Source organism: Pinus tabuliformis, chromosome 8 (assembly GCF_031772625.1).
Source record: "Pinus tabuliformis cultivar Carrire ecotype Pingquan chromosome 8, CPIR1, whole genome shotgun sequence".
Taxonomy (NCBI): Eukaryota; Viridiplantae; Streptophyta; class Pinopsida; order Pinales; family Pinaceae; genus Pinus; species Pinus tabuliformis.
The window spans coordinates 239681834-239692489 of record NC_142294.1 but is presented as its reverse complement, the minus strand read 5'-3'; positions in this window follow the sequence as shown (position 1 = coordinate 239692489).

Sequence of the window (10656 nt, the reverse complement as noted above, 5' to 3'; positions counted from 1 at the left end):
TGCATTAGACTAGGACTAACAATCGTAAGTATTATTGAAGGAACTAGGAAGGAGAATGGAGGCTTGGATAAGCATCTGAGATTGATACTCCTTGAGAATATATAATCCAAGACAGGAAGTTGACCGACACTATTTGAGGATTGGACAGGTATCCAAGACAAGAGTGGTCTAAAAGGACCAATTTTATTTGAGGATAGGTAATCCAAGATAATAATAAGTCCTAAAAATACATACCTAGTGACAATCTATATGGGGTATGGGCCATAGAGGTATCGCATTGTCTCATGCAAATCCTCCCAACATTATGCTATGAAATAAAATGAGCTTGTCAGCTCAAGGCGTTACTATGATGGCAATGTTGGTTATGACGTTCATGCTTAAAAGATTGCTTATCAATCTGACTCTTCTTATGAGAACTCTTTAGTTTGAGAATATCCTTGTACCAGGTTGTAGAATTATGAATTACTCCCTAGTTAAGAGGGAGTGTTGGAAAATGAAACTAGTTTTGGTCTTCATAAGCATCATTGTACTCATGTCATTATGTTTATCTTATGTAGAAATGGAAAGAAGAAAGAAAATTATTATTTTCAAACATTGGTTTCATGCTTCTGTTGATTGGTAAACTAGGTTAAGAATGTTCTTCATGCTTCTAGGGTTTGTCAAGTCATAAGATTTATTGCCATGAGTCAAGAGAGTCAATATTGTTTGTACAAGGCCCATTTGGGCAGGTTGTAATATGTAAAAGAATTTACTTTTGTGTATAAAAATTTAAGAAGGGCTCCAAGACCAAGTTGGACATAACTATGAGAAGTTAGCCTAGAAGAGCCTATTCAGCCTCATGAAACATATTTATAGAGAATCAAATTCGAACTCATTATACACACATTCGATATGAATAAGAAATGTTTGACTTGAAGTAAGGAATAAGAAGGAAAAAAAGTGAAGGTCAAGGAATGAAGAAATCATGGAAAGGAAGAAAAGCCTAAATTTTTGCTCTCTCACACATGTGAAAGTTAAGGCTTTTGCAGCTACTAGGAGGCCAAAAATTGCAGGTCTTAACTATAGGTTTGAAGTAGAAGGTGAAAATTCTGAATTGGAGCGGATTGGAAGAGGTTTGACATTTGTTGATTTGGCCAATATTTGAATTGTTTGGAAGAGATCATTGGAGGGTTGATTCAGTGCTTGGAGGAGGTATTGTCTTTGGTCTTTAGGTCTTGGATTTCTCATTTGAATTGATTCTATAAGAAGAGAAGAATTTCTTATGTGTTTTTTGGAGGGGTTTTTCCCTGGCATGGAACCTAATTCTCATGTCCATTTTGTTTGTTGTTTATGCTCTTGATAATTGTTTGATGAAGAGAACCTAACTAAGAATAGCAAGAAGTTAACATTGTATCACAAGCTTTTATCAAGGGTAAGGATAATTGTTTAATAGTTTCATTAGTGGATTTTGTGACATACAAAAACCCTAACTTCCTTGTAGCATATCTTTGAAAATACAGTGAACCAATATATGTAACTTGAACCATATTTTCACCAATACTTTCCTCAATGTGGTCCAAGTTTCACGGTTTTAAACCTCACAAAAATAAATGACAAAAATTTTAAACTGACCTTTTGAAACAGAGTTTAGGAGCATTCAAAAACCCTAAATTCCTTGGACCATATTTGCAAAAATATAGCAAACCAAGATCTAAAAATTGAATCAAATATTTCTCATCCTGTATTCTCAATCTTCTCCAAGTTTCACCACGTGAACCCTCCCAGAAAAAAGGGATAGCAAAAATTCCATGATAACATGTTTGAAGTAGAAAACCCTAGGATCATGAGCTCCGATATCAAATTTTTTTATCATTTCACTTTAAAAATTATAAAAAAAAATTCAATAATTATAATCCTCTTCAATGGGGAAACCTCATTTTAAAATAAATTCAATGAAGAGGACAATATGTGATGATCTTAAGACCGATTATCCTTCATAGATATATAGGAGACAAGGGTGCAATTATAATAAAATGGGACCATGCGGGGTTCTATCCTAAATAACAATATAATAATAGAAATACAATCATTCAATATATAGAGTTTAATAAGGGTTTCTTGGGTTGACATGGGAATTATATAGGGCTTAATAGATAATAAGACAACCAACTCACACATGATATTAATTAGGCAATCAAGAGAATCACTCCCAATAGACTTTGGATTTAAATTTTTAAAGAAACACTCCGCTATTTATGAAAGTATACATGCATCTCAAAATCTCCTTTCTTTGTTTTCTTAACCTAGCCTAGATCGATCTTAACCCTAGATCTACCATGCACTAAGAGGGATAACATATTTTAGAGTGAAAAGAGATTTCATCCCGCAATTGGTAGATACAAAGTTGAGATAGATCTGTGCTAGTTTAATTCCCCCCTTTAAATAGATTATATTCCACATGAATACCGTGTATCAATACCATAGGTTCTCATAACCTAGACGTTTAAAACCACTGGTAAATTTACCAACTTAAGTTTAACTTAACTACCAAAAAAAAAAAAAAAAATAATAATAACATACAATTTCTATTTTCATTATTTCAGTTTGAAGTTATTTTTATTTGATATAGAGTCATTTTTAGTTTTATATTTCGTTGTTGTTAAGTGGATATTTTGAATCAAAATAGTGATTTATCTTTAGAATGATGTATCCCTAGATGAAAGGGCAAGAAGATATGTAAATACAATTAAAAACCACTAAGGTAGGATAAGAAAATTACAATAATAAATAATAGTGTTGATATAATAGTATATTAATAAATAATAATAGTGTTAGTGGTATCATATATAATGAATTAGTAAATAAGAAATATGAAGACAGGGAATATAATAAGGGGAGATGTTGTGTATTATTAAATAATGAAAATAATATCTCATTTATAAATATAATAATATATGAGTCTACATGATGTAAAATAAAATTTGATAGGATGGTGACAACTACCCAAGCCATATGTTATGCATGCTAGTCATCTCAAGGCTCATATTTCCTAACAAATAAAAAAATACACATAATAATATAATATCATTTATTTGATCAAATATGAACAATGTTATAATATTAATATTATTTTGTTATAATAATAGGGAAAAGAATGTAAGGAGAAAATGAGGAAGAAAACAAAGAAAAAGATAAAAAAAAGAAATAGGGGAGAAAACATAAAAAGAAGAAGAAAGAGTTAAAACAAATTAAGGAAAGAGGGAAACTAAGGAAAAGGGATGAGGAGAGAAAGAAGGATAAAATAACTAAGGGAATACCATAAGTAAGTAAGTGGAGGAAACAAAAGAGGCCATCAAAATAGATGCAAAGTAAAGAAATAAAGAGACATGACAAAAAAAATACAAAGGCCACAACCTAGGCTTGGTTGTAGCAAAAAAATATACAAAGGCCACAACATAGGCTTGATTGTTGTATAGAGGCCCAAGTTGAGAGATCAATTGTAGCGAACTGTTGATAATCTCAAGTCCACCACTCCTATTTAAATTTTGAGGATGTTTTACTAATTCCATGAGTCCATCACTCCTATTTAAATTTTGAGGATGTTTTACTAATTCCATGGCTTATGTGTCATCGTTTGAAAAAATGGTTTTCTTTTTTTATTTCTCTAAGTGGATGTGATGTATAGAATTGTTGGAATACTAAGAAACAATTGATTTGCATATATGTCAGTTCCATGTTCCTTCTACTTGTTGTTAAAGGAATGTTGAGTCTCTCCAATGTAACACATTCCCCATGAACAAACAATTGTGTAGATATTTAAGGAAAATTATAAGGATGGAAATTCACTTCAAATTGTAGAAACTCTGGTCAATCCCAATGGTCCCTAATTGGCAAATTTTTGGTGGTACTTTTACAAAAATATTGAAATTTCTAATGATTTTTTATAGTCTTTATAAAATTTTGACTAATTTTAAGGTAAAAGAATTTTATCTTATAAAATTTGGGTGAATAATTTTTAGGAAAAAATGAAATTACTAATTATATTTATTTTAATTTATTTTTTTTACTTTCTCTAAAAAATCATGGAAAATTAGGTCACCTACAAAATTTTATCTTATAAAATTTGGGTGAATATTTTTTTTTTTTTTTTTTTTACTTTTTCTTAGGTCACGTACAAAATTAGTGCCTACAAATTTTTTGTGGAGCTTTGAGTTGCCCATAGTCAATTTTATTTTTAATGGGTCTCCTTGTGTTTGATGGTAACAAAAGCTTTGAAAAATTCCACAATTTCTCTCTTATCTTACCAATCTTAACAATAAAACCATTAATGTATAGAAGGTAAAATTTTATGTAAAACTACATCCTTAAAAGGGATAGTTTTATGCGCTACTTTTTTCATAGATATGATTAATTCTTACATAGACATGATTAAATGGAAAATATTTACCAAAACATTACTAATTTTAATAGTAAATTATTTATATATATTAACTGTGTTGAGTGAATACAATGTACGGATATATGTACAATGTGCCTTTGCATCGAAATCAAATAAAAATAATAATATCTTGGTTAAGAGGCAAGTTGCAAAATTTTTTTTAATGGTTTTTTTATCGAAACTGCTTAATCACAATTCCACATGAAGCTCAAATACATAATTCTTTGAAAATTAAACTACAATCTATTTACTCATAATTAAATAAACAATGTCATGGTTGAACTATAATTATTTGAAAATTAAACTATAATCTATTTATTCATAATTAAATAAACAATGCCTAACATCGCTGCTAAAATAATCTTGTCACTCTGCAAGTTTTAGATGGGTCAAACACACTTATCTTGAAGTTTTTCATTTGTGTTGCTTATGAGTTTGGTGCATTGACCAAGAAGTAATTATGACCAAATTTAAACCAAGCTGTGATGGTAGACAATTAAAAATTGTAAGTTTTAGATGGGTCGAACATACTTATCTTGATGTTTCTCATTTGTGTTGCTTATGAGTTTAGTGCATTGACAAAGAAGTAATTATGTCCAATTTTAAACCAAGCTTTGATGGTAGAAAATTAAAAATTGCATTGTACATGTGGATGGTGAAGTACACCTCATCTCTTATGCTAAATTTAACATTGTATTTATAATAAAATGCAGGGATCTTGAACTGCCATGAAGATTAATAATACTCAACAATGTATATATCTTTTATTTACATTCATACACAATTCTTGGTGGCGAATATTATTAATAGCAAAAAGATTAATAATACTCAACAACGTATATATCTTTTATTTACATTCATGCACAATTCTTGGTCAACTAATATCATTAATAGTAAAAAGATTTGTACTATCCTCCTTTGAACATTAATAATACTAAACAACCTAAAAAGAGGATCATAATAAAAAATAAATATACTTCAAAAAAAAAGCTTGACAAAATATTGAGAGAGACGTTGCTGGTCCTTTATTACTCTAAAATTTAAACTAAATTATAATATATACATTGTTAGCAACTTTCAAGAATATTGGTTGCTCAGAAATATGCACATTATTCTTTATTTAATTTATTTCGAATTTTCCTCCGCTCGTAAGCTATATATTCTTAGCTATGTTTGTAGTCAATGATCTCAACATCTTAAACACTTCAATACTAAAACACATTTTAGTATCATTCTCAGTAGGCCTCTCTTATATTCCATCCAAGGAATTATAATGTATAAGTGCATCAAAGGAATTATAAAGTATAAGTGTCTCCTAATATTTGCAATGATTTTTTTCTTATCTTATTTCTTTTGGCTTCTCTACATAAAATATCAATAAATAATTTTGGTTGATTTAAGAGAGGTTTCACAATCGTTATTATTTTTTCCATATTTTTTTCCCTGGATTATTTTTCCCATATTATTTATACATAAAAAGATTTAAAAATTAATCTTATTTATTCGCAAAGGAATATAAAAAATCTACTCATTAATATAAAAAAATTCCATTAAATTTATAGCTTAATGAATAAAAAAATTATAAATTTATCATTCCTTTCATGTTATTTTAATCATTGTAGTTGGTAAACTTTATCATCGATCATATTATAGTATTGAATTTATTATTAAAGCTTATGGTAATAAATCTACTTTTTAAGCCTGAAAATTAACATATATTATAATGTAATATTAAAATTTATATTTTAAATATTTTATTTTTCATTTATAAAATTAAAAAAAAAATTGTGTTTTAAATAAATGAATATAAATTAAAAGTATTTAATTTACATTTTTAACCAAATTTCAAATAAAATTGATTAAACATGTAGGTGGAAAAATCCAAAATTTAAATTTAAATTATATTTTCAACTTTTTTTTTAAATGAAATATTTTGAAATTCAATACAATAAAAATATTAACTACAATTATATCTATATATTCCAATAAAATAACAATTTACCTTTTAGTTGTGAAAATTTATTTATAAACATTATTTATATATAATTAGTGATTTGCATTATTATTCATATTGTCAAAATCTTTCTACACAGTTAAAATTCTAACAGTTATTTATTTTTTTTATAATAATAAATAACTTCATATAAAAAATAACAAAAAAAAAATTTGGTTTCTTGGCTATTTTTCATTTATTTACTTTAATTTAAATATATCTCAACTAAAGAGCAAAAAGCGTCAAGTATAAGGGTCTGTTAAGAAAACAACCATAAATTTATACACCATAACCGAGCGGAAACTCTTTAAAAGTAAAATAATTATATATTGAAGGCCGCGGGAATTCAATGTTCAAGAGGATTGCTACGCGATTTATTCGTTTTACAAATCATTTGATTTCTCAAGGGAATTGAGAAAGAAGTAATTATGTCCAAATTTAAACCAAGACGGTAGACAATTGAAAATTGCATTGTACATGTCGATGGTGAAGTACACTTTTATCTTAGGTTAAATATAATAGTGTATTTATAATAAAATCCGCGGATTTTGAATTTTCATGAAGATTAATAATATTCAACAATGTATATATCTTTTTATTTACATTCATGCACAATTTTTGGTCAACTAATATAATAATACTCAACAACCTATATATATTTTATTTACATTCATGCATAATTCTTGGTTAACTAATATCATTAATAGTAAAAATATTTGTACGATCCTCCTTTGAGCATTACTACTAATAAACAACCTAAAAAAAAGATCATAATAAAAAATAAATATATTTCAAAAAACAAACTTGACAAAATATTGAGAGAGATGACACTGATCTTTATTACTCTAAAATTTAAACTAAATTATAATATATACATTCTGAGAAACTTTCAAGAATATTAATTATTAAAAATATAGACATTATTCTTTATTTAATTTATTTCCAATTTTCTTCGGCTTATAAACTATATATTCTTTAGCTATATTTGTAGTCAATCATCTCTAACATCTTAAACACTTCAATACTAAAACCCTTTAAAAACAAAAGCATTTATATATTGAAGGCCGCAGGAATTCAATGTTCAAGAGGATTGCTACGCGATTTATTCGTTTTACAAATCATTTTGATTTCTCAAGGGAATAGTCAACGTATAACACGTTTTTAGGCTGCAGGTAATACAAAACCTGAGATAATCCACCTTCAGCACAAGGTTTTTATGTGTGAGTCGAAATGTTGAATGGTTTTCGATGTTTGGAGTTACAGGATTTGAATACGTGATTACGTGGATTGAGTCCCGTATCGACCAACTACTTGCCTCAATGTCCTGACTTCCAACGTTCACTTTCAGCGTTATCGAATTAGGTTTAGATTTTGACATTACAGTTTATCCAATCGGACATCTCTATAAATGGCAATGAAATGTTGAGGAATCAGCAACCCATCCCATTGCCAATAGATTTTGCTTTTGTTCTCTGGTTTTTTATGTGTAAGTCAAAATGTCGAAGGGTTTTCAGCATGTTTGGAGGTACAGGATTACATGGGATTGAGTCCCGTATCGACCAACTACTTGCCTCAACGTGTCCTGACTTCCAACGTTCATTTCCGTTATCGAATTAATTAGGTTTAGATTTGGACGTGTCCTGACTTCCGACGTTCATTTCAGCGTTATCGAATTAGGTTTAGATTTTGACATTACACTTTATCCAATCGGACATCTCTATAAATTTTAACGCCGAGTCGAATTTTACATTATGATTTATATAACCTGCTGACTATTAGCGCGGTTGAGATTGTCCCAATTAGATATCATTTTTGGGATTCAACTGCGTTAAGTAAGTCATTCAAAGTATGACCATTTCCATGAGAGGTAGTCGTAAAGTGACTATTTTCTCATGATTTTTGAATAGTTCACTTAGCATCATTGCATCGGGTGATGCTCACAGGGGTGAAGAAGTGGGATTGAAACTAGTGAAAAGTGGAGAACGAATCACATAGCATCAATCATCACTTCGGGCTTGCACCGGTAACCAGGACTTCCCAGGAGGTCACCCATCCCAATTGTTTATTTTCTTCCAATGCCATAAATTTATTATACCTTCAGAATTGTAATCTACTATAGGTTTTTTACATTATTTTATTTAGTATATGGCACTTTGTAATAGCTCCATTTCAAGGTCGTTGAAATCGCTATAATTATAATAATAATAATAATAATAATAATAATTATTATTATTATTATTTATAAATTTATTTTTATTTTATTGATTAGAATCATCTATTCATCATATTTATTCATGTATATGTTACAAAAATGAGATCTAGCCAAAATCAGTTTTTCTCGTTAAATTAAAATGTTGTTGATATAGTTAATTTTATTTTGGTTAAATAAAGCTTCATTACATTGTAATTTTGATTGAGTTAGATTTTTTTTATTAAATTGCCATTTCATTTCTATTTTTATTATATATATTTTTATTAATTTTAGTTTTTAATATCAGTAGAAATTCTAAATTTTATTAGATTTTAGTTTTTAATATTTAGTAAAAGTTTTTTTTTTAATATAATTTTTTTTTTATAATGCCTAAAATTATATGTGGTAGATGCTAAAAAGTATATGCAATAATATCATATCTTGATTTTTCAGAATCCATAAAAAATAAACTATCTATTCTTTTCTATTTTTTTGTTTTCCACTTTCCACCAACCACCAGTGTTTGGAGTGGATATTACAATGGAATTTGATTCTCTTTTGTATTTCTTGGATATTCTTTTCAAAAATCCAATTCGTCTGATCCATGTATTCCTTTCTAAGACTCACTTCCTTTCACCTCTGATCCATGTATCCCTTTTCTACCACTCACTTCCTTTCACCTCTGATCCATTTATTCGTTTGCTAATGCTCACTTCATTTCACCTCTGATCCATGTATTCCTTTGCTACCACTCACTTCCTTTCATGATGAGTGCTACTCATGTGCTGCTATGTGTTGTTGGGTTGCGGAGTTAAAGCAGTGTTGTGCTCATCTTGTCCTCTTCTATTGTCTCTCGTTTTTTCCGCTTTTCTTCATAGAGCTTAATGTATTGCCAACTTTTTGGCTTTCGGTACTCTTTTATTAAAATTATATTAATTAAGATTTATATTTTTTAATATTTTTTTAATTCTTTAAGATTATTTTAATTATAATTTAATCTTTTATATTATAAAATATTTTTTTTCATTTATTTTTAAGATATTTATTATTATAATTTCATTAAAAAATACAACTAATATTAATATATTTGTATTTTTTTTTTATTGAACTCTCTATCATATAATTTTAGCTTTCCCATTTTGAATATTAGTTTTGTTTTTATCTTATTTCAATTGTGAATGGATAAATGCTCATTATGTAGTGGAGATATGGACAATAGTTTTAAGGTACACACGGTGGAGATGTTTATAAGAAATTGTGCATCATATATATGAAAATGAGAAATGTGAGAAGGAAGACATCAAACATTAAAATTACTGAGAAAATCTTCGAGGTACATATATTTTTAGAAAAATGAGAAATTTATATTGAAAACTAAATTTGAAATGAAGGTATATAAATATTTTTTATTTTTATTTTTTAACTTGCTACATCAATTTTCTAAGGTTTTATAATTCTCATATATGGATAGAATGATTAATTGCTACTCTTAAGGAAGTGTGAGCTTTATTGATTGTGGCTTGATCGTCTATTATTTAAGTCTGAAGAAATAATATGATATTTATTGACTAACTTTTTAATTTTATTGTTAGAAAACTACTTTTTAAAGTTGATTTTAGACTTTTTTTTTTTTTTTTGTCCGATTTTTTTGCTTAATAAGTCGTAAACTTATTGAGTCATTATTTTTTTGAAAGTAGATTTTGAATATAAAAGTTTTTGCGATAATTTTATATGTTGGAACTCTTTTTATCCTTAGCTATTTCAAGGTTTGTATGTACATTTTCTTGTTATAAAAATTTCTCATAATTTATATAATGTTAAGAAAAGAAAAACAATAATTATTACTATATTTTTTATCTGAAGTAAATTTTTATCTTATCTTTTAAAATATATTATCCATAAAATATTTTCATTTTTGTAATATTTTTTTTTTCTATGTAAAGACTAATTCTATTAAAGGAAATAAAAATAAGGTTACAAAGAGGCAGAAGCCTCAGACAACAGCACGAGAATGCTTTAAGGGAACAGAGTTGTCCACAATTGAGCATAACCAGT